The sequence below is a fragment of the Canis lupus genome, chromosome 21, assembly GCF_048164855.1.
Source record: "Canis lupus baileyi chromosome 21, mCanLup2.hap1, whole genome shotgun sequence".
Classification (NCBI taxonomy): Eukaryota; Metazoa; Chordata; class Mammalia; order Carnivora; family Canidae; genus Canis; species Canis lupus.
The window spans coordinates 42,179,171-42,202,187 of NC_132858.1; the positions used below are offsets into that span (position 1 = coordinate 42,179,171).

The window sequence follows — 23,017 nt, forward strand, 5'->3', positions numbered from 1 at the left end:
ACATCAGGGTTGCAGGAGTGGGGCGCTAGGCGGATGTGTTGTGTTAGTTCAGCTCTGCCAAGAAGCAGATGTCGAGGCAGAATTAGAAGTGCAAGAAATTTAGGGAACATGCCTTAAGAAAAATGAGGAGGGAGCTGAAAGAGGCTGGGAGAGCTGTCAGAGATGTAAAACTGACCCGGGGAGGAGAAAGCAAAGTTAGAGTCTTAGATTGTGGTGTAGTTCTAAGAAAGGTTCGGCTGGGCTGATGTGGACGCCTCAAGCCCAAACTTCCCAGTGAATAAGTCCTGGCTTTCCCACGAATGGGGCTGCCCTCGTGTCCAGTGTATGTGGAGCATGGCCTCAGTGCAGATGCAGTGGGGGTTCACCTCCACTCAGGCAGTTCTGTTCCTTGCCACCCTAGATCTGGGAGGCATGCCCTGGTGGCAGTCACGGTTATTTTTATTTTATTTTTTTATAATAAATTTATTTTTTATTGGTGTTCAATTTACCAACATACAGAATAACACCCAGTGCTCATCCCGTCAAGTGCCTGTCACCCATTCACCCCCACCCCCCGCCCTCCTCCCCTTCCACCACCCCTAGTTTGTTTCCCAGAGTTAGGAGTCTTTATGTTCTGTCTCCCTCCACGGTTATTTTTGTGCACGGACAGCACAGGTAATTCACAGTAAGTCTTGGATTGGGTGAACCATAGGTCATTCACCCCAAGATACCAAGATTTCCTTCCTCCTGTCTGCCACGTTGTCTGAAGTTCCACCATAAGAGAGTAATCCCTTTGTTTTACTGTCCTGTCTCCCAGGTCAATGCTGGGAAAAATAGCATTTGAGCCACACTAACACTTCCTTTAGAACAAATTATCCAAATTATTTTACTCAGTGATAGAAGGGATCTGGGACAACATGAGGGCATGTGGAATTTGGGTGAATAGCATTTAACGAAAAAGGCACGAATGCGAAGGACTGGGGGCTGCACTGGGGCCACGTCCCTGTTGTGCCAATGGCTTGCCACTGCTAGAAATGGAACAAAACCAATATTCAGACTCTCTGTAGTGAAAAAATAAGTCAGGTGTGCTTGAGATGAGTGTCACTGCCATTTGTCCAGTGCCCTCTTCCCCTGCTTTCTGAGTATTTTGAAGGAGGGCATTTTTCTGGATGGTTTGAGAAATCAAGTGAATGTTCAGGTGGCTGGAATATTGGAGTTTGGAAGCAAGGAAGGAAGACACCCTAAACATTTTCAGAAGTTGATCCAGGAGTCACCTCGATAGAATTCCTAGAGCTCAAAACTGTGTTTCTTCCCCTCCGACCCTCCATCCATGTTCCTTTTGCTAAGGGTTTCACTTGGCATTTGTAGGAGCTCTTATGCTTGTATGTTTCTGAGATTTTAGGCTTTGCAATTTTGTAAAGACTGTTGAAGGAATTCTGTGACTTTGAAGACCATTTCCTCTATCCTTCCACTGGACTTTCAAAACCCTTTATGGGTCCATCTGAAGACGATTAGCATGGGGTCCCTCAGAAGATGGTTAGCATAGGCTCCCTTAGAGTATTCTATTTAAGTCAAGCCATCAGATTTCTTAAGTATCTCTATGATCTGCTTAGGGCATAGAAATAGAAAAGATAAAAGCTTAGTCTTTGCCTTTCAGGCTTTTGGTGGAGCCATGAGAATGATGGCTTCATGGGAATAATGAGCAGACATAACAAGGGAGTCTGCTTCTCCTGGTGGTGCTGACCAGCGGGGCCACTCAGGCCAAGCGGGTTGCAGGGAGGGTGGGATGAGTTTGCCTGCATGAGGGAAAAGGGAAAAGATTCCCCAAGAGGTGAAGTCCAGGGTGAGCTGGACCAAGTGCAGCTTGGGAAAGGCTATTCTTGTAGCAAAGAGAGCTCAAGCCATGGGCAGGGTGAAGTCACACCTTGTTTATAGCATTTGAAGGAAGCTCCCCATACTCCAGGTGGATGGGGAGTGCTGGGGGAAGGGTGGAAATGCAAGATTAAACCCGAGTATGAAGAGTCAGGATTAAGTGGAGAGGCTTCTGTAACCCCTAGGAAAAGGTTTTGAAGAGCATGCATGACCTGCTTCAGAGGATGGTCTACAGTGGTGTGGGGCTGGGTGGGAATCCTAGCCCACCATCTGGTCTGTCTAGTCTGCTTTCCTAGAAGGAAACATCTACACAGAGCTGACCATTTCTCACTTAGCTTTGTGTGCCAGCCAGTGCTCAGCTTAGACACTCAGTAAATACACATCGAATACGTGTTTATACACACAACCATATGTGTCCACCACCAATTTATTATTTCCCCTTTTTCTTTCTTGGAGTGTTTTTTTTTTTTTTTTTTTTTTTAAGTAGGAAATTAGGAATAGATTCAGGTACTAGGAGGAAGTACTGTGATCTCACACTTAACTGACTTACTGTGGGCCGGCATGAGTTGTGGATGGCATGCCTCAGATTCTTTGCACATTGATTTATTCAATGTAAGATGAAAGCATTTCCATCTGTCTGTTGACCATCTGTATGTCTTCTTTGAGAAATGCCTACTCATGTCTTCTGCCCATTTTTAATTGGATTATTTGTTTTTTGGGTGTTGTATCAGTTCTTTTTGTATTTTGGATACTAACCCTTCATAGAGTATGTCGTTTGCAAATATCTTCTCCCATTCAGTAGGTTGCCTTTTAGTTTTGTTGACTGTTTCCCTCACTGTGCAGAAGTTTTGTATTTTTTTTTATTTTATTTTATTTTTTTTAGAAGTTTTGTGTTTTGATGTGGTTCCAATAGTTTATTTTTGCTTTCACTTTTCTTATCTCAGGAGACATATCTAGAAAAATTCTATGGCCAAGCCAATGTCCAAGAAGTTATTGCCTGTGTCTTGTATTTTTTTATAGATTCAGTTCTCACATTTAGGTCTTTAATCCATTTTGAATTTATTTTTGTGTATGGTGTAAGAAAGTGGTCCACTTTCATTCTTTTGCATGTAACTGTCCAGTTTTCCCAACACCATTTGTTGAAGAGACTTCCCTGTTTTCCCTGTTGGATATTCTATCCTACTTTGTCAAAAATTAATTGACCATGTAATTGAGTTTATTTCTGGGTTTTCTGTTTGTTCTATTGATCTATATGTCTTTTTTTTTTTTGTATCAGTACCATACTGTTTTGATTACTACAACTTTGTAACATAACTTGAGGTCTGCAATTGGGATGCTTCCAGCTTTGCTTTTCTTTTTCAAGATGCTTTGGCTATTTGGGGTCTTTTGTGGTTTAGGATTTTAGGATTGATTGATCTGCTTCTGTGAAAAATGCTGTTGGTATTTTGATAGAGATTACATTAAATGTGTGAATGGCTTTGGGTATTTTAGACATTTTAACAATATTTGTTCTTCCTGTCCATGAGCATGGAACGTCTTTGCATTCTTTTTTTTGTGTCGTCTTCAGTTTCTTTCATCAATGTTTACAGAGTGCAAGTCGTTCACCTGTTTGGTTAAATTTGTTCCTAGGTAACCTGATTATTTTTGGTGCAGTTGTAAATGGGATTATTAATTTCTCTTTATGCTGCCTCACTATTAATATATAGAAATGCAACAGATTTCTGTACATTGATTTTATATCCTGCAATCCTACTGAATTCATTTATCAGTTTGGACAGTATTTTGGTGGAGTCTTTAGGGTTCTTATATGTAAGTTCATATCATCTGCAAATAGTGAAAGGTTTTCTTCTTCCGTACCAATTTGGATGCCTTTTATTCCTTTTTCTTGTCTGATTACTGTTGCATGGACTTTTAGTACTATGTTGAATAAAAGTGGTGAGCACGGACATCCTTGTCTTGTTTCTGACCTTAGGGGAAAAGCTCTCAGGTTTTACGCATTGAAGATGATGTATGCTCTGGGTTTTTCATATAAGGTCTTTATTATGCTGAGATATGTTCCCTCTAGATCTACTTTGCAGAGGGTTTTTATCATGAATGGTTGTTGTACTTTGTCAAATGCTTTTTCTGCATCTATTTAAATAAGCATATGGTTTTTATCCTTTCTCTTACTAATGTGACATATAACATTGATGTGCAAATATTGAACCACTCTTGCATCCCAGGAATAAATTCTACTTGATCATGGTGAATGATTTTGGTAATGTATTGTTGGATTTAATTTACTGGTATTTTGTTGAGGATTTTTTCATCTGTGTTCATCAGAGATCTCAGCCTGTAGTTCTTTTTTAGTGGTTTCTTTATCTGGTTTTTGTATCAAGGTGATATTGTACATATAGTATAGTTTTTCTTCCTCTTCTGTTTTTGGAATAGTTTGAGAAGAATAGATATTAACTCTTCTTTATTTTTTTAAAGACTTTATTTGTTTGAGAGAGTGAGCGAGAGAGAAAGAGAAGAGTGGGGAGAGGGAGAATTAGACTCCCTGCTCAGCAGGGAGCCCAGTGTGGGGCTCAATCCCAGGACCCTGGGATCAGACCTGAACACTTAACTAACTGGGCCACCCAGATGCCCTTTAACTCTTCTTTAAACGTTTGGTAGAATTTGCCTGTGAAGCTGTCTGGTCCTGGACTTTTGTTTGTTAGGAGTTTTTTGATTAGTGACTCAATTTCTTTGCTAGTAGTCAGTCTGTTCTAATTTTCTATTTCTTCCCACTTCAGTTTTGGTAGTTTATATGTTTCTAGGACTTTATGCATTTCTTCCAGGTTGTTTAATTTGTTGGCATATAATTGTTCATAATTTCTTATGATCCTATGTATTTCTTTTTCTTTCTTTTTTTTTTTTAAGATTTTATTTATTCGTAGAGACACACGGAGAGAGAGAGGGAGGCAGAGACACAGGCAGAAGGAGAAGCAGGCTCCATGCAGAGAGCCTGACGTGGGACTCGATCCAGGGTCTCCAGGATCACGCCCTGGGCTAAACCTCTGCCCCACCAGGGCTGCCCTGATCCTATGTATTTCTGTGGTGTTGGTTGCTATTTCTTCTTTCTCACTTGTAATGTATTTATTTGAATCCTTTTCTTTTTCTCTTGATAAATCTGGCTGGAGGTTTATCAATTTTGTTGAGTTATTTCAAAGATTCAGCTCCTGGTTTTATCAATCTGTTCTATTCTTTTTTTTTTTTTTTAAGATTTTATTTATTTATTTGTGATAGTCACAGAGAGAGAGAGAGAGGCAGAGACACAGGCAGAGAGAGAAGCAGGCTCCATGCACCGGAAGCCCAACGTGGGATTCGATCCCGGGTCTCCAGGATGGCGCCCTGGGCCAAAGGCAGGCGCCAAACCGCTGTGCCACCCAGGGATCCCTGTTCTATTCTTTTTTTAGTTTCTATATCATTTATATCTGGTCTAAATTTTATTATTTCCTTTTCTCTGCTAGTTTGAGTTTTGTTTGTTCTTTTAGCTCCTTTGGGTATAAGCTTAGGTAGTTTGAGATTTTTCTAGCTTCTTGTCTGTATTGCTATAAAGCTCCCTCTTAGAACTATTTTTGCTGCATCTTAAAGATTTTGGACCATTGTCATTTCTTTCTATGTAATTTTTTATTTCTTCTCTGATTTCTTGGTTGACCCATTCATTGTTTAGTAGCATGTTATTAACCTCCATGTATTTGTGGTCTTTCCAGATTTTTTCTTGTGGCTGATTTCTAGTTTCATAATATTGTGGTCAGAAAAGATGCATGGTATGGCTTTGATTGAAAAAGTATACTCTTTTTTAAAAAAGAAAACAACAACAAAACAATGAAAAATACAGTTTTGAGGAATGGAAATAATGATGGATTTTTCTTTTTTGCTTAACTTAATTGCTATTCATTTTTAGTAGAAGTGTGAACACTTGCCCACCATATTCCATAGATGTTTATAGATTTATTTTCAGAGAAAGAGATCGAGACTAAGAGACCTTCAGATATTTAGCTATTTGTCTGCATGAGAGAGTTTATTGAGATACAGAATAAAAATTAGCAAGAAGCAAATATTATCCACCAAGTGTCAAAGCTTAATCCATGATCAAACAACTTTGGCACTTAGAAGTAAAGGTTAGCTCCTTTTTCCATATGCTGAAGGCTGATCTGTTTCTCCATTCTCTTGACATCATTTTCTGAAAGCACATTCACTGCTTAACTAATGGTTGTAGGTAGAATTCTTCCTTCTATCCAGCTTCAACCCAAGAGATTATTAACCATTTTAAACTTAGGAATAAAAAATTCAGCCAATGGAGAAATCACTTGATTGGTCTTTATTCTCTATTTATATTTATTAAGTCTTTACTTATCCTGGGAAAATGTCTTACATTTTTGTATTTTAGAGTTTACAAAGCATGTTTCATCTATTACCCCATGAAAATCTTACTACTGTATAAGAGAAGACATTTTTAAAAAATATTTTATTTATTTATTCATGAGAGAGAGAGAGAGAGGCAGAGACACAGGCAGAGGGAGGAGCAGGCTCCATGCAGGGAGCCTGATGTAGGACTTGATCCCAGGACTCCAGGATCACACTCTGGGCCGAAGGCAGGCGCTAAACCGCTGAGCCACCCAGGGATCTCCGAGAAGACATTTTTATTTGATTTTGTGGTTAAGAAACCTAAGCTGCTGATATTGCTTGAGATCACTTGGCTAGCGCTTGACAGAGTCTTTATATTCTGACTCCTATGTCAGAATTTGCCTCCCAAAAATGGACTGACAAGATTTGCAGATGTACTGCATTTTTTAAACAGGGAAATCAATTGTGTTCTAATTACTAAGTACAGTTGACCTTTGGATAACATAGGGGCTAGGGGAGCTGATCCCTACATAGTTGAAAATTCCTGTTTAACTTTTGACTCCCTCAGAACTTAATAGCCTACTGTTGACTGGAAGCCTTCCTGATAACATAGTTAATTAACACCTATCTTTTATATTATGTATATTATATATTGTATTTTTACAATGAACTAGAGGAAAGAAAATGTTATGATGAAAATAAGGGGACACCTATGTGGCTCAGTTAATTAAGCACCCAACTCTTGACTTCAGGTCAGGTTATAATCTCAGGGTTGTGAGATCAAGCTCTGCGTTGGGCTCTGTGCTGGGCATGGAGCCTGCTTAAGATTGTCTCTCTCCCTCTCTCTTTGCTGCTCTTCCCACCTCTCCCTCTCTCCCTCTCAAAAAAAAAAAAAAAAAAGAAAAAAAAGTCATAGGGATGAGAAAATACTCTTAGAGTACTATACTGTATTTGTTGAAAAAATTTGATAAATGGGCCTGCATAGTTCAACTTTGTGTTGTTCAAGGGTCAACTATACTTGGTTTAAGCAGAAATTGAAATAAAAAGTATAAAAGGAAAATATAATACTTTGAACACTAATAATGTGCTAGGCATTGGAGAGGACATCCATTATCTCCTTTAATCCTCTTAGCAACCCCAGCAAGTGGAGTATTATAGTTCTATATTTATAGATTAAAAAAAGGACTCTTAAAGGTTAAGAAAAAAAAATCAGAGGTCCACGGATAGTGAATATCAGAACTGTATTTGAACCCAAATGTGCTAGGTGCCAGAGCTAAGGACTTAACCGCTCTTCCAACTTCAAGGAGGGTCCATCAGGATATTTTTTTCACGACACTCAAGGCAGATATAGATCATATTTACTGAGTATTTCCTCTGTGTAGACCTACTGCTATATGTTTTTCTTTTTCTTTTTTTTTTTTTATTTATTTATGATAGTCACACACAGAGAGAGAGAGAGAGGCAGAGACATAGGCAGAAGGAGAAGCAGGCTCCATGCACCGGGAGCCCGATGTGGGATTCAATCCCGGGTCTCCAGGATCGCGCCCTGGGCCAAAGGCAGGCGCCAAACCGCTGCGCCACCCAGGGATCCCTGCTATATGTTTTTCATGCAGTTTCTCAAGTGCTTCTTAAAACAAACCTGTGAAAGAAGGACATTTATTGCTCCTATTTTACAGACAGTATAGGAGAGGCACAGAATCTTGCTAGTAGATGGCAGAATTTGGATCTGAACCCAAATAATAATCTTACCAGAATCTGAGCACTTCTGGTGTATCTAATGTTTCAGCTCAGTCTTTTCTCATTCTACTTTGGTTGCAAGCTGAAATGTGTGATTGTTCAGAGTGCTTAGGGTTCTTGAGCATGTTAAGGGAGCAACTTTATGCCTTCTTGGACAAGCTGGTGATAAGCAAACTTTTTCCACAAGAAAATAGTTTAATAGGAGCTTTCTATAAGGACTTGGCGTGAAGAATCATTTGGAAATACCACATTTTTGAACTTGAGCAGTATATATACTTCAAAGATTTTACTGTAAGGCGGGGTTTTGCACAAGTTAGAAGTGTGTTTACTCCCATGAGTCTGAAAAGAGAGCAAGGTTAGGTTCAGTAGCTATTAATAACAGTTGACAAAAAGAAAAAATAATTCTGAGACTGGTTGTCACAGTTTCTTAAATAGCGTACTGAGGTAATACTTGCTACTTGTTAATTTTGTATTAATTTCAGGCACACACAGTTAGATTAATAGTGTTTATTACACACTGTCTACACTGGTCCTTGTGACTTGTTCATACTGATGATTGATTTAAATCTGTTTTAAAGCAAATTGAGAACATATTCTAAGTATATGCTCCCAGAGCCACAGCTCTGGCATTTGGTTTATCTGTGGAATCTTTTCCCCCACTTGGCACATAAAACCTAGAGGGAAATGGCTTTGGAGAGTCCACTAAACATGGTAGCAAATGACCCTGTTATTGGTAAGAAGCTTCCCTCCCTTCCACTAGGAGTTAATAAGTAAGATTTCAGGGCGGAGTCAGCCACGGGCTTGGTAAGAATAGAGTATTCATGTCATCCTCTCCAAATTCCAAGGAGATAAAACAAAACAAGTGGTGATTTCCCAGGAAAATTGAGGCCATGTTTTCAGTGCCCTCAGAATCCTCATAAGCACCACTCCTCTGCCGATTAAAAATGTTGGTCACGCCATCAATGCTTTTCCTTGGGAGGGCCAGTTGGGGTGAGACCAGAAAGCTGTTTTTGATTGTAAACTTGGGGAACCTGTACCTCATCCATGGCTTGGTTAGAACTCTTCTCACCAGAAATTTACAGGAAAAACTTGAGGTTGCTTAGGAGAGAAATCTCTTTGAAGCTATCCATCCAGCAAAGACTTTCATACGTGTCTCTTCTTCATCATGACTTCTACTTTCTGTTAACATGGAAAACATGTATTCTAACTTCTCTTCCCCCAAGGTGGATTGTAATTGTGAAACCAAAGTGGACATTTTGTGTTTCTAGTAGTTGGTGTCATTGTAAATAGTATTCCTTTATCAAGGGCATTTGGGTTGGTTTTCTTTTTGGGTTATTTGTCTTTGGCAGCACATTGCGGTGACTAAGAGTGTGAACTCTGCAGTCATATTGACAGTTTCAAGTTCCAACTGCAGCATTGACTTGCACATTTAAAAACAAATGTTTGGTAACTACCTCCTAAAGTTCTCATAATGATTAATAAAGATGCCCTTTGTAGACCATTTAGCACACCTCTTGGCACATAGTAAGCACTAAGTAAATGTTAGTTGCTGACATTATGAAACATGATATTATGATATTAGTATGAAATATATGTAATTACTATTACATATCTCAACAAATTTAGACTTACTTCTCCTGGCTAGATGCCTTGAAGTGGGATTTTGGGTCCAAGAGTGTATAGGTTACGATTTTAATACATGGTGCCTGATTACTATCTAAAAGTTTACTGTCATACTGTTACTAAATGGGAGTGGCCTTCTTCCCAACTCTCACCAGCCTGGGAGATTTTAGTTTTGGCTAACAGGATGTTTAGAAATGGTTTCTTTATCATTTTTGTTTGCTTTTTACTGACCTCTGAAGTGACCTAGCATCTGTACATAGCTTTTTGGCCATTTTCAGAGTTTCTTCTAAGTCTGAACAGGCTGTTCAGAGCTTTTGTCTGTGGGGTTTTACAAATATTGCTCTTTTGAATAAATATTGCTAATTTATAAAAACTTACCATGAATTAAGGATATTATATGTTGAAAATATTTCTCTCATTGTATTATTTGTATTCCTTTTCTTTTGTGATCTTTTGCTATATTGCCCTTTCCATTTTTCATATAGATCTATTTAACCATTTTTCCTTTATGTCTTCTGGGTATTCTCTTATTAAATCCTTTTGAATGCTATGTATGTGTCAGAATCATGTTCCTGTTTTCATTTCATTACAGCAGTAGCTTTCAATATTCTGGGAGCATCAAAATTACCTGTGAAACTTTTAAAAACTGTTTTTTGGGGGCTTGATCACAGAATTTCCAGAGGTGGGGCTTAGCCACATGTCCATGAAAAAGGAGAGTCTCATTTTGAAAAATGAGTGCTGCTTAAAAGTAGGTTTTTAAGTTGGCAAAACACCTGATGTAATTGTTGAAACTGGAATGTTTGTGTCTACCTCAAACTGATATGTTGAAATCCTAACCCCTACTGTGATGGTTTTAGGAGATTGAACCTTGGGGAGGTGATGATGTTGTGAAGGTGGAGTCTTCCTGAATGAGATTAGCGCCCTTATGAAAGAGACCCCAGAGAGTTCCCTCCCCCCACCCCCTATGTGGGGACACAGGGGGAAGATGGCTGTTGGTGCATCAGGAAAAGGGCTTTTGCCAGAATCTTACCATGGCTGGTTGTACCCTTATCTTGGCCTCCAGAGCTGTGAGGAGACAAATTTCTGTTGTTTATAGCCCTCCCAGTCTATGATATTCTGTTGCCGCAGCCCAGATGGATAAGACATTGGGTGACAGGCACATGAGGGCTCATTATACTCTTCTCTTTACTTTTGAATATGTTTGAAATTTTTCATAAGTAGTAGCTTCAAAAGAAGAAGTGGTAGCATGCAAAGCCCATCAAGATTGCTGCACTAATCAGAGTTGGCTAAGTAGCAGAGATGTTATGTGTCAAATTGACGTGGAAGGTCAACTAGGAAGGGACATGGCCTTATCCTAGTAATGTTGAGCAATAAGGTAGGCTGCCTAAAGTGGGAGCTGAGCCAGAGACTGAACAACTTGCCAGAGCTGTGCTATATCCTTGGACCCTAAGCAATAGGGCTGCTCTTCTTTCAGATTGTTTCATGGCTTCTCAGTTCTGTAGAACCCCGTGGAGAGGCAGGAGCAGATATTTCTTAGGAGGCCAGTAGACAATGGAAGTCAGTCTATATGTCTCTCTGGAAGGACACCAGCAGGTGGTGGTAGTGGTAGGATCTTTGGTGATCAGTAAATTGGAAGCGTTCCCACTTCCTATTGCACTGTCGTACTTGCACCCCCTGCCATTAAAAAATCCTTTGTCAATCACCATCTTAAACTCACCCTAAACCTTCCAGTTTTATCACTCTCTTTTTTACCCCCAGCACAATATCTTTTTTCTAGTCCTATTAAATATTTTGCCTTGACTGATTTGCTTACAATAACACAATAAACACGAAACAGTCAAGCTGGGATGCCTCACTCAGACTTTGCCAATCTCTAGTCCTTATCTCTCAAAATACTGCTCAAAATGCAGCTCAGGGGAAACCCAGGGCAATCTGGTCCTGATCTCAGGACAAAGATAACTAGGGACTTAGAGAAAACCATCAGCACAAGAGTCCAGCAAATAGCACAGCCTACCCTACCCCTACAGTAAATGGAGATAAGACTGGGAGGTAGGGTTTATTAAGGTCTCTTTAGAACCCATTGAGGAGGGTGCCTGGATGGCTCAGTCAGTAGAGCATGTGACTCTAAACAACAACAATAAACAAATGCAAAGCTGTGGAGATATTTAAGAGGACTTTATATGTGTACACTGAAAACATGTTGCTGTTGAAAACCAGAATTCCTGAAAGTGAAATCTTGAAAATATGATTACCAGAATTAGCTGAAATTTCATGGATGTCTAAAAAATAGAAGCAGCCAAGGACTGAATTAGTAATCTGGATGATAAAATTGAAAAAAAGAAAACCTTTCAAAACTTAGCTATGTGATATAAAAAGAGATGAGAAAGAAGAGAAGGAGGCTGAGAAAAGATCTAAGTAGTGTACCCTCTATGTGCTCTCAGAAGGATGGAAGGAACACAGGGAGAGGGCATAACTTTTTTTCAAAATAGAGAAAATGATTCGGGTCTTCAGATTGAAAGGGTCCATCTGGATACATACTGGTGAAATTTCTGCCCTGCAAGTTCCTTTCTACTCTCCTTTCTATCTATATATCCTTAAACCGCTGAGCAAATATAAGCTTGCCTGTGAAGGAACTCAAGTTAAACTGGATCAGACTCCCATCAGCAACACTGGATATTGAAAGACAATGGAGCGGGGAGTTACACCTTCTGAGGGAAATTATTTGAACATCAAAATGTATCCCAGCGAGACTAAGCATAAAAATATTTTCAGACACAGGCAAGGGCTTAGACAAATTGTCTTCTAAGTACTTTTTCTAGAAGAGTTACTTTACAACTGTACAAGAGTCAAGCAGAAACAGAACCCCAGAAAGAGGAAAATGTGGGATCCAAGAAACCAGTCTAGGATAGCCCACGACGATGACAGTTCCTCCACATGCCTAGATAGTGGTGAGTCCAAATTAGAACAGGAAGTCAGAAGACTCCATGGAAACAGTCTTCAGGAAGAAAGTGGGTAACACTACACAGATCTTGTGATTAGGATCTAGAAGCATCACGTTGATAGCTTACTATCAATGACACAGTGGCACAAGTCTACTTTTCAACAAGAGAAAGAATGGCCGCTGGATCATTTGGGAAATAGAGTAAAACACTCTATAGGAAAGTCATGGTCTAAATATGAAGCAAATTAGATTTTGAGCAACTGGTGTTAAAAGACAGTGATGGACTCTCAGAATTAAATTCATTTGATTTTTTTAAAGATTTTATTTATTTATTCATGAGAGAGGGAGAGAGGCAGAGACACAGGCAGAGGGAGAAGCAGGTTTCATGCAGGGAGCCTGACGTGGGACTCAATCCCAGGTCTCCAGGATCACCCCCTGGGCTGAAGGCGTAGGTAAACCGCTGAGCCACCCGGGCTGCCCAATGCGTTTGAATTTGTAATGAGTAATGGGTATACACATTTCCCTGTTGTCAAGTGTGAGATTTTTTATTCTTGAAACTGGATTGCCGTTTTTATAGCATACTATTTTTTATAGATCAGATTTTTCCCAATCATTCTTTTGAAGAATCCTCCAGGGAGTAAACTTAGATATAAAGTTTTGTTCTCATTTTCTCTTTCGGTTTCCCTGTCCCCCCCGCCCCCCCCAAAATATATATGATTTTGTTGTTTTTAGCATAGCAAACGTGACTTTGGATTTTGACCAGATAGTCATCTAAACCTGAATATTTAGAAACAAACTTGTGGCCATTAAGAAGTATAAGCTTTAAATAATATGCATAAACACTAGTGTCGAAATCTCATGTTTTTGTAATTTATTTGAAGAGTTCCTTAGTAACTAATAGCTTGTTTAAAAAAAAAATTCAGCTCCTTTAGTTTCACTTCAGCTCCCCCCGCCCCCACTAACTCCAAATAAAATTAAATGGAATTATTTCTAAAGAAATACTTATAATAGTTATCTCTGTATTGTGAGATTGGAATGATTTGAATATATATAGAATTTTCCTAACTTTTCTACCAAGAATATGTATTGCTGTTAATATGAGAACATCCCATAAAATTTAACAAGAATAATTATTTCTACTGAAACTACCTTGGCAGACTTTTTCTGCTAAGGAAGACCTTATTACTGTCCTACTTTCCACTAATCATTACTATCACTCTCACAAACTCATTTTTTAAAAAGATTTTATTTATTCATGAGAGACAGAGAGAGGCAGAGACATAGGCAGAGGGAGAAGCAGGCTCCTTGCAGGGAGCCCAATGCGGGACTTGATCCCCAGACCCAGGACCATACCCTCAGCCGAAGGCAGATGCTCAACCAATTGAGCCACCCAGGAGTCCCTTGCAAACTTATTTTTTAAAGAAGCTAACCTTTTCACTGGTGGCAGGTAGAGCTTTGTATATTATTGATTGCTCCTGCCTATAATGTTTTTGGTTTCTCAAGGATTAGGCCTGGGTGTCTACACCATTCCTATTCTCCTGATAGGCTCAGCACAGCCTCAGTCTGCTCCCACCCGGTCTTGGAAGGTGTCCTGGGTAGAGGCAGAGCTGCTTGGCTTGCACCCCATACTTTGTCCCAGAGCCCCTTGTGGGGTGAAAGAGAAGGGGAGACAGCAGGCTCAGGCTCATGCAAGCATGGTAATAGAATCCACAGGGCAGTCCCCTCAAGTTCTCCATGCCAGAATCATTAGGCTTTCAAAATTGCGTAGAGTATAAATTAGAAGGCCAAATGCTTACGTATATGTTGAATCTGTACAATAAACAAATAATCAAATGGCAGGAACAGACTAAACTCAGAGCCTCTTCCCATGAGTAGTATTTGTGGGGACAAAGCATTTTTTGGAGAAGTGGAACAGCTTCCATGGTTGTAGAGATTTAGAGAATGGTCATGAGGAAGTGAGAGGACAGTGAACTCAGGAAACTCTCAAATACTGGTGTTCTCATGGAAAACAGAAGGTGCACAAAACTTGTTTCCTCCTCTTAAGCCATGCACCCTGCCACACTTTTCTGCAGACAAGGAGAACCTCCAGAAGAGAGAGAGTTGGAAGAAGGAAAGGAGGAAAGGGAGATAGGGCATGGGTCCCTGAGATGAGGATGAAACTGAGGCAGGATTTCAAACTGGACAGTGACTCATACAGGGTGGAGCAGGTCAGGGTTAACAATTTACTGCTTGAAGGGCTGAGAAACTTCAAAATGATTCAGTATTAAATTAGGCTATTTGTGAATCCCCCCTTTCCTTGCTCAAACCCCTGGGGATTGGTTTGGACAGAGGATAAAGATAGGATCCAAGGCCCTTTTATGTTTATTTCTCCTTCCTCTTGCTCATGACTTTGAACAGGCACATCTATCACTAGGACACTCCAGTTCATTACTAAGCAGTATGAAGCAGGTCACAGAAGGAAAGTAAAGGAGAGGAGTCAAGAAGTAGAAAACCAATGACTTAAACACATGGCTCCCTGTGTTGGCTTGGCCGGCATGTATACTAGAATTGGAACAATGCAGAGAAGATTAGCATGTCCCCTGTCCAAGGATGACAAACAAACTCATGAAGCATCCCATATTTTTTTCAAGGATGATCCAAAAGTTCTGGAGGTGGATACTGGTGGATGGTTGTACAACAATGTGAATGCACTTAATGTTACTAAACTGTCTATACACTTAAAAATAGCTGGATGGTAAATTTTTATCTTATATTTTACTACAATTTATAAAAACAACAAACATGGCCCTAAGGGTTGGGTAAAGATGTCATAAAGAAAATAACAAGTGAAAGTCATGCAATTAACAAAATAAATTATAGCCAAAAAATCTAAAAAGACAAATGCAAGACCTCAGTCATTGTGCAAACCACGGTATCAGCATAGAGTAGTGGAAAGAACCAACATGGCTATCACCTGGCTCAAAGTCTCACTCTGCCACTTACTAGCTGTGTGATCTTGGACAAAACACCTAATGTCCTTAAGCCTGTTTCTTACTTAAAATAGTGAAATGACATTGGACTCATAGACCTTTTGGGAGAATTATGATATTATAGGTAAGATATTTAGCATAGTAAGTGGCTCCTACCAGGCATTCACTAACTGTGTTTCCTTTCCCTTTCTGCATGTGGAAAGAAGGTTGCAAACACAATGTGTTATGGGATACAGAACCTAACTTGAAAGATGGTGAGGATAAAATTTTTAAGAAACAAAAATATATGGAGACAGTATTTGAGCAGTAATTCCTGAGAGAGGCAGACCAGGTGTAGAGAGGACCCTTTAAATTGCTGAAAAAGACTTAAGACTTGTTATTAGAGTACTGGCCTAGCTGTTGTGACTAAGTAAACACCCCCTACCCCCACCCCAACACAGTGACTGAAATAAAATGGAAGCTTATTTTTTTCCATATAATGCTCCAGAGATAAGCTACTTAAGACTGGCAACGCAGATTTGTCATTCTTAACACACAAAATTTCCATCATTGGATCCAAAGTGGTTGCTTTAGATCCTGACATCATTTGGTAGTGGGAAGGGGTAGGCAGGGGGAGGGCCAGTGGTGGCATCTACCTTTCTTTCAAGGGCATGACTTAGAAATGGCACATCTCACTTTTCCACCTATGCACATTGACCAGATCCTTGTTGTAAAGGAGTCCAGAGGAAGTAAACTCCAGCAGGAGTCCTGATATTAAAGAAGATAAGTTTGGATGTCCTTGTATACTTAGCCATGTCATCCACATAACTCACATTATATTTTCTCTAGCAACCACAGGCTTTCAAAATAACAAAGCTAACACATCCCCCAAAAATGTGCATAATTTCTTGCTTGTTAATATATTCAGTAAATATTTATAGACTACTTCTATGTGCTAGGTACTATTCAAAACATCACAAATACAGAAGACTGCAAAACAAATGAAGTTCCTGATTTCATTAAGCTAAATCTGGGGATGCCTGGCTGGCTCAGTTGGTAGAGCATGTGACTCTTAATCTCAGAGTCATGAGTTCAAGCTCTGATTTGGGTGTGGAGCCTATTTAAAGTGAAAAACAAGATAAATGTCATTAAACTAAATTCAATAGAGGGAGAAATTAAAAATTGGAAAAAATATTAGATAACCAATAAATGCAAAGATGAAAATTAAGGTGATGTGGGAACAAACAACTCAAGTTTATTTAGATAGAGTGGTTAGGGATGCCCTTGCTGGAGAAATGATGTATAAACTGAATCATTTGAAAAGAGGAAACAGATCATGCCAGGAATAGGGTGCTGCAGGTACAAAGGTCCTGATGGGGGAAAGATCTGGGAGGGTTTGTGGTTATAGAAGGACCAGTGTGGATTTTGCAGGAGAGGGAAAGAGGATATAAGATCAGAAAGGAAGGTGGGAACAGTTTGTTCTTTGTCATTTCCTAGCACTGAGGACAGCGTGCACAGGATAGGTACCCTGTGAGTGCTTGATAAATGAGTAAGCTAGAAGATAAAGATCTGAGGCTGTTGGCAGGTAGCCTCTAATTCATAGCTGTTCTCTGCTCTACTTAAGCAAAGACTAGGATTGCTTATCCTACACACATCTCTCAGATCCTGTTTCTCAGAATCTCAGACTCTTTATCCTTGGAGTTGCTCCTGGTGTCTTTGGTAGCCTGATGTCCACTTATTAAAAACAGAGTCAAGGAATTTGGGAAGGAGGCAGGTATCTGAATACAATGATTATGTTTCCTTTTTGGCTTTCTCTACTCTTTGCTAAATGGCTATAGTTCTCTTAATTTTTCTCTATGTGGTTTTCCAGATCTGGAACCAACCTAATAACCCGATACTTACAAGTGTCAAATTGGAGACACAATATAATTAATGGAATGCCAAGATGGGGTGGTAGTTAAGGCTGTAACCTTTGGAGCTGGGCTTCCTGGGTTTAATTCCAATTTGGCCTATTATTGTCTGGGTCACCCTGAGTAAACTACTAACTCACTCTGGTCATTTGTTAATTTATCTGTTACATGGGGGTTAATAGTGATTTCTGACCATTCTTGTGAATTGAAAGAATTAATAGTTAAATTACCCCAGTGATCTATAAATTCAATGCAATCCCTCTCAAAATTAGCAATACTATTCTTCACAGAACAAATACTCCTAAAAATTGTGTATAACCACAAAAGATCCTAAAGAGCCAAAGCAACCTTGAGAAAGAATTAAAAACCTGGGGGCAGCCCAGGTGGCTCAGCAGTTTAGTGCTGCCTTCAGCCCAGGGCTTGATCCTGGAGACCCGGGATCGAGTCCCACGTCGGGCTCCCTGCAGGGAGCCTGTTTCTCCCTCTGCCTGTGTCTCTGCCTCTCTCTCTCTCTCTGTGTGTGTGTGTCTCTCATGAATAAATAAACAAAAATCTTAAAAAAAAAAAAACCTGGAGGTAGCAAAATCCCAGATTTCAAACTATAGGAGAAAGCTACAGTAATAAAAAAAGTATGCCAGTAATACAAAAACAGACATATAAGATCAATGGAACAGAGAGTCCAGAATTAAACTCATGCTTATATGGCCAGTTAATCTCTAAGAAAGGAAACAAGAATATACAATGAGGGAAAAGATAGTATCTTCCCATTTATTTTTGTCTTCTTCAATTTCTTGAATTAGTGTCATAATTTTTATCCTACTGGTGTGTCACCTCCTTGGTTAAACTTATTCTTAGGTATATTATTATTTTTGGTGCATTGTAAATGGGATTATTTTCTTAATTTCTCTTTCTGCAACTTTGCTGTAAGTGTATAGAAACAATAGATTTCTGTACACTAATTTCATTTCTTGCAACCTTGTGGAATGCATTTATTCTAATAATTATTTTGGAGAATCTTTAGGGTTTTCCATGTAAAATATGTCACCTGATAATAGTGGCAGTTTACTTTTTCCTTATTTTGGATGCCTTTTGTTTCTTATTTGATTGCTGTGGCTAAGACTTATACAGTACTATGTCGAATAAAAGTGGCAAGAATGGACATCTTGTTTTGTTCCTGATCTTAGAGAAAAAGCTTTCAGCCTTTTACCATTGAGTATAATTAATGTTAGTCATGGGCTTATCATAGATGGTCTTTATTATGTTGAGATAACATTTTTTTTTAACACTCTCTGTTGAGTTTTTACCATGGATATTGAATTTTGTCAAATGCATTTTCTGCATTTATTGAGATGATTATAATTTTTATCCTTCATTTTGTTAATGTAGTGTATCATGTTGATTCGATATGATGATATGTGGATTGTTCAGATTGAACCATCCTTGCCTCCCTGGAATAAATCACACTTGATCATAGTGAATGATCCTTTTAATGTATTTGGTAATGGATTTGGTTCTGATATTTTGTTGGAGATTTTTGCATCTATGCTCATCAGGGATATTGACCTCTAATTTTTTTTTTGTAGTGTCTTTAGTTTTGGTAATATTGGTAATATTGACCTTGTGAAATGTATTTGGAAGCTTTCCTTTCTCTTCTATTTTTTTGTAATAGTTTGAGAAAGATAGATATTAACTCTTATTTAAATATTAGATATCTCTCACCAGTGAAGCCATCTGGTCCTGGACTTTGTGTATTGGGAGTTTTTAAATTAGTGATTCAATTTTGTTACTAGTTATTGGTCTATTCAGATTTTCTATTTCTTCCTGATTCTGTCTTAGAAGATTGTATATGTCTAGTAATTTATCTGTGTCTTCTAGATTGTCCAGTTGGTTGGTCTATAATTTTTCCTACCCATCTCTTATAATGTTTTGTATTTCTGTGGTGTAGGTTGTAACTTCTCTTCAATTCCAATTTTGAGTTTTCTGTTTGTTTTTTTTTTTTCTTTATGAGCCTGGCTAAGTGTTTATCATTGTTGTTTATTATTCAAAGAACCAGCTCTTAGCTTCATTGATCTTTTCTATTTTTTTGTTCTCTTTTTATTAGTCTCTTTTTATTTAGTCTCTGTTTCATTTATGCCCTGATCTTTATTATTTATTATTTTCTTCTTCTAACTTTGGACTTTGTCTTTCTTTTTCTAGTTCCTTTAGGTGTACGGTGAGATTGTTATTTCATATTTTTGTTTCTTGATGTAGGCTTGTATTGCAGTTAACTTTCTTCTTAAAACTGTTTTTGCTGCCTCCCAAAGGTTTTGAACTGTTGTATTTCCATTTTCATTTGTCTCCAGTTATTTTTTTTCTTTTTGATGTATTCATTGATCTATTAGTTGCTTAGTAGTATGTTGTTTAGCTTCCATGAGTTTGCATGTATGTATGTATGTATTTACAGTATTACATGTAAATATGTATACATACAATACAGTATGTATGTATTACAGAAACTGATTTCTAGTTTCATACCGATGTAGACAGAAGGTACTTGATATGATTTTAGTCCTCTAAAAGTTTTTGAGAATTATTTTGTGGCCTAACATATGATCTGCCCTAGAGCATGTTCCATTTGCACTTGTAAATAATGTGTATTCTGTTTTTGGTTGAAGTGTTTTGTATATTGATGTTAAAACTATCTGGTCTATTGTGTTGTCAAAGCCACTCTTTCCTTGTTGATTTTCTTTCAGGATTATCTATCCATTGATACAGGTGAGGTGTTAAAGTCCCCAACTATTATTGTATTACTATCAGATTTTCCCTTTATGTCTGTTAGTATTTGCTTTATGTAATTAGATGCTCCAGTGTGGGGTGCATAAATATTTACAATTGTCAGATCTTTTTGTTAGATTGATCCCTTTATCATTACTGGCCTTCGTCTCTTGCTACAGTCTTTGTTTTAAGGTCTATTTTGTCTATATAAATATTGCTACCTGGCTGTGTGTGTATGTGTGTGCATCCATTTATATAGTATATGTTTTTCTATCCCTTCACTCTGAATCTGAAGATTCACTCTTCTCTCAAGTTTACTGAGCATCTTTATGACCATTACTTTGAATTCTTTATCAGGTTGATTGCTTATCTCTGTTCTGTTCTTTTTCTGAAGTTTTATCTGTTCTTTCATTTGGAGCATAACCCTTGGTCTCCTATTTCATTGGACTTTCTCTGTTTCTTTTACTGAATTATGCAAAAAATTTATGTCTCCCAGTCGTGAAGGAGTGGCCTTATGTAGGAACATCCCTTATATAGACTGCATGTGTCTGTCAGTGCTGGCTGACTGGCTGGGGCTGATGGTGCAGAACAGGAGTCCTGAGATACTGCACGGGGGCCACCTCTTTGGGGTGGCTTGAGCTGGAATGGGCACAGGCCAGGTGTTCCCAAGGTGCTGTGCACTGGGGCTGCCCTGGTGGGAATGCTGGAGTGGAAGTCAACATAGTCCGAGGAGCTCCTGGGGCAGCTGGAGCAACCTAGTAGGGTGTCTGGAATGGGCAGAGGGGCTACCCTAATAGGATGCCTGGAATGGGCATAGAGCTTTTCATACAGGGGGGCACTCTGGTGGGATGGCTGGGGCTAGAGCAAATGTGGACTTGGGAGCCGACTTGAGGGATTGTTGGAGGTTGTGTAGGATGGGTCTGGGCTCATTGAGGTGGCAGGCCAGCTAGAGCACCCAGATCCTACTCTGGTCTGTGTTGTCAAAATGGAGGGGGAATGTAAACAGTGGTGCTTGCCACCACCTCTGACCCCAGAGAGACTTCCGAAAGTTACCATATGGCCCATGCTCTAGGATTAGGAAATGAGTTTTCTTCACATGTAGTCTGGTTTTTGTTGTTTTGTTTTTGTTTTTGCTGCACCTCAGGGAAAATCTGTGCAAAGCTGTTCATGGGGCACTCAGTGCTATCCTCCCTCCTGCAGTTGGTAGCATTAGGAGTTGGGTTCCTGTCATTACTACGTCTCTGTCTTTCCTAATGTTTTCTGTGTGATCCCTCTATCCTTTATTGTGCAGAAGCTGTTCAAACTGCCCTCAGTTCTTCTTAGGAGGTATTACTCTTATATGGGTATAGAGTCTATATGTAGGAGGTGACTTCAGATTCTTTCTTCTCCACCATCTTGAACCCCTCCCCTTAAATGAAGGGTTTTACTATATCACTTGAGGGCCTAAGCTGATGTGAGAACCTATTTGGCAGAAAAACTTGATAGGAAACTACTATCTTACTTAATTCACTTTAAAAAATACTTGTGCACTTTGCTACAGGAATATTAATGTGTTTGATTCATGGACAGCCCCTGCTAGGGTGTAATTTATAATGTATGGGTCACACTTTTTAAAATCTGAAAAATTTTGAATTCCAAAAACATTGGTCCTAAAAAATTTCAGATAAGGGAGTATGACCTATTACTCTCCTTAAAACATAGCAGCTGGAATGAATGCAAGACTTTGGTTATAGTCAATGTACCAGCTCAGAGCAAAATAGTGATGATGATCAGAGTGTCTGGGTGTCATCAGGTCACCCTAGAAACTCAAAATTTAGCCTCATGGGCAAGGCCATAAAATATGGCTTGAAAGATACAATTAGGTAAATTTACAAGGCTTTCTGGGAGGTGCGCTCAGGGGAGTCCCATGGTGTTCTGTTCTTGGCCATTTCCCAACCAGTGGTTTCATGGATGGTTTCTTACTTTTGGCAGTAAGAACAGAAGACTATGTGGGCTAGCTCAAGCCAAAGGATTTTCAAGGAACATGAGGTGAAGGGGCAGCTGGCTCTTAGAGACGTTATGGAACCAGGAATTAAAGCCCCATGGAAATTTAAGGGTTCCCTCACTGTTTATCCATCGATTTGGCTGAAGAGCAGTTTTCTCTACTTCCCAATCTGCTTGGCAGAAAATGACTATTGCCAACAACTCCTGTGTTGTATCTCCTCCATATATGAGCACAGCCTGATTGGGGCTCAACATCTCAGTTTATTTATTTTTTTTTTTTTTATTTTTTTTTAACATCTCAGTTTAAATTCCAGATTCCTCAGGAGGGGACATTGTGTGGTCCAATAGGCTAAGAGGGTATTATGGTTTAGAGAGACAGGGGACTTTGTCCCATTATAGGTCCTCTCTCAGTAATTTTGTGGATAAGGAGGAGATGGGCAACTCTTCGTAAAGCATGTCAAGGTTGGAGAATGGAAGGTTGGGCAAACCCCGCCCTCTGGAAAAAAAAAATATATAAATGAGTGATCTTGGGCTGCTGTAACAAATACCATAGCCTTGGTTTAAACAACAAATATTTTTTTCTCACAATTCTGGAGGCTGAAGGTCTAAGATCAGGGTGGCAACATGGTTAAGTTCTGGTAAAAACCCTCTTCATGGCTTATAGACATCCTTCTTCTCACTGTGTCTTCACATGGTGGAGAGAGCTCTCCTTGTCTCCTTTACATAAAAGGGAATTAATCCCATCTGAGGGTCCCACCATCATAATCTCATCTAACCCTAATTAGCACCCCAAAGCCTCATCTCCAAATACCATCATATTACACAGTGAGTTGGGCTTTAACATATGAATTTTTGGGTGTACAAACATTCAGTCCATAGTGTGTCTATAGTGTGTCTAT

The 23,017-nt window shown here is 39.1% G+C and overlaps 1 long non-coding RNA gene and 1 other non-coding gene across 9 annotated transcripts in view; both read left to right on the forward strand.

Annotated features, from left to right (window-relative positions):
* LOC140613077 (uncharacterized) overlaps positions 1 to 23,017 on the forward strand; it is a 148,724-nt gene that overhangs the window by 85,777 nt on the left and 39,930 nt on the right. The gene's annotated exons all lie outside the window — the stretch shown is intronic.
* On the forward strand, positions 15,043 to 15,147 carry LOC140613676 (U6 spliceosomal RNA). Its single transcript, XR_012014568.1, has one exon. It is a non-coding gene; the product is annotated as a U6 spliceosomal RNA (small nuclear RNA).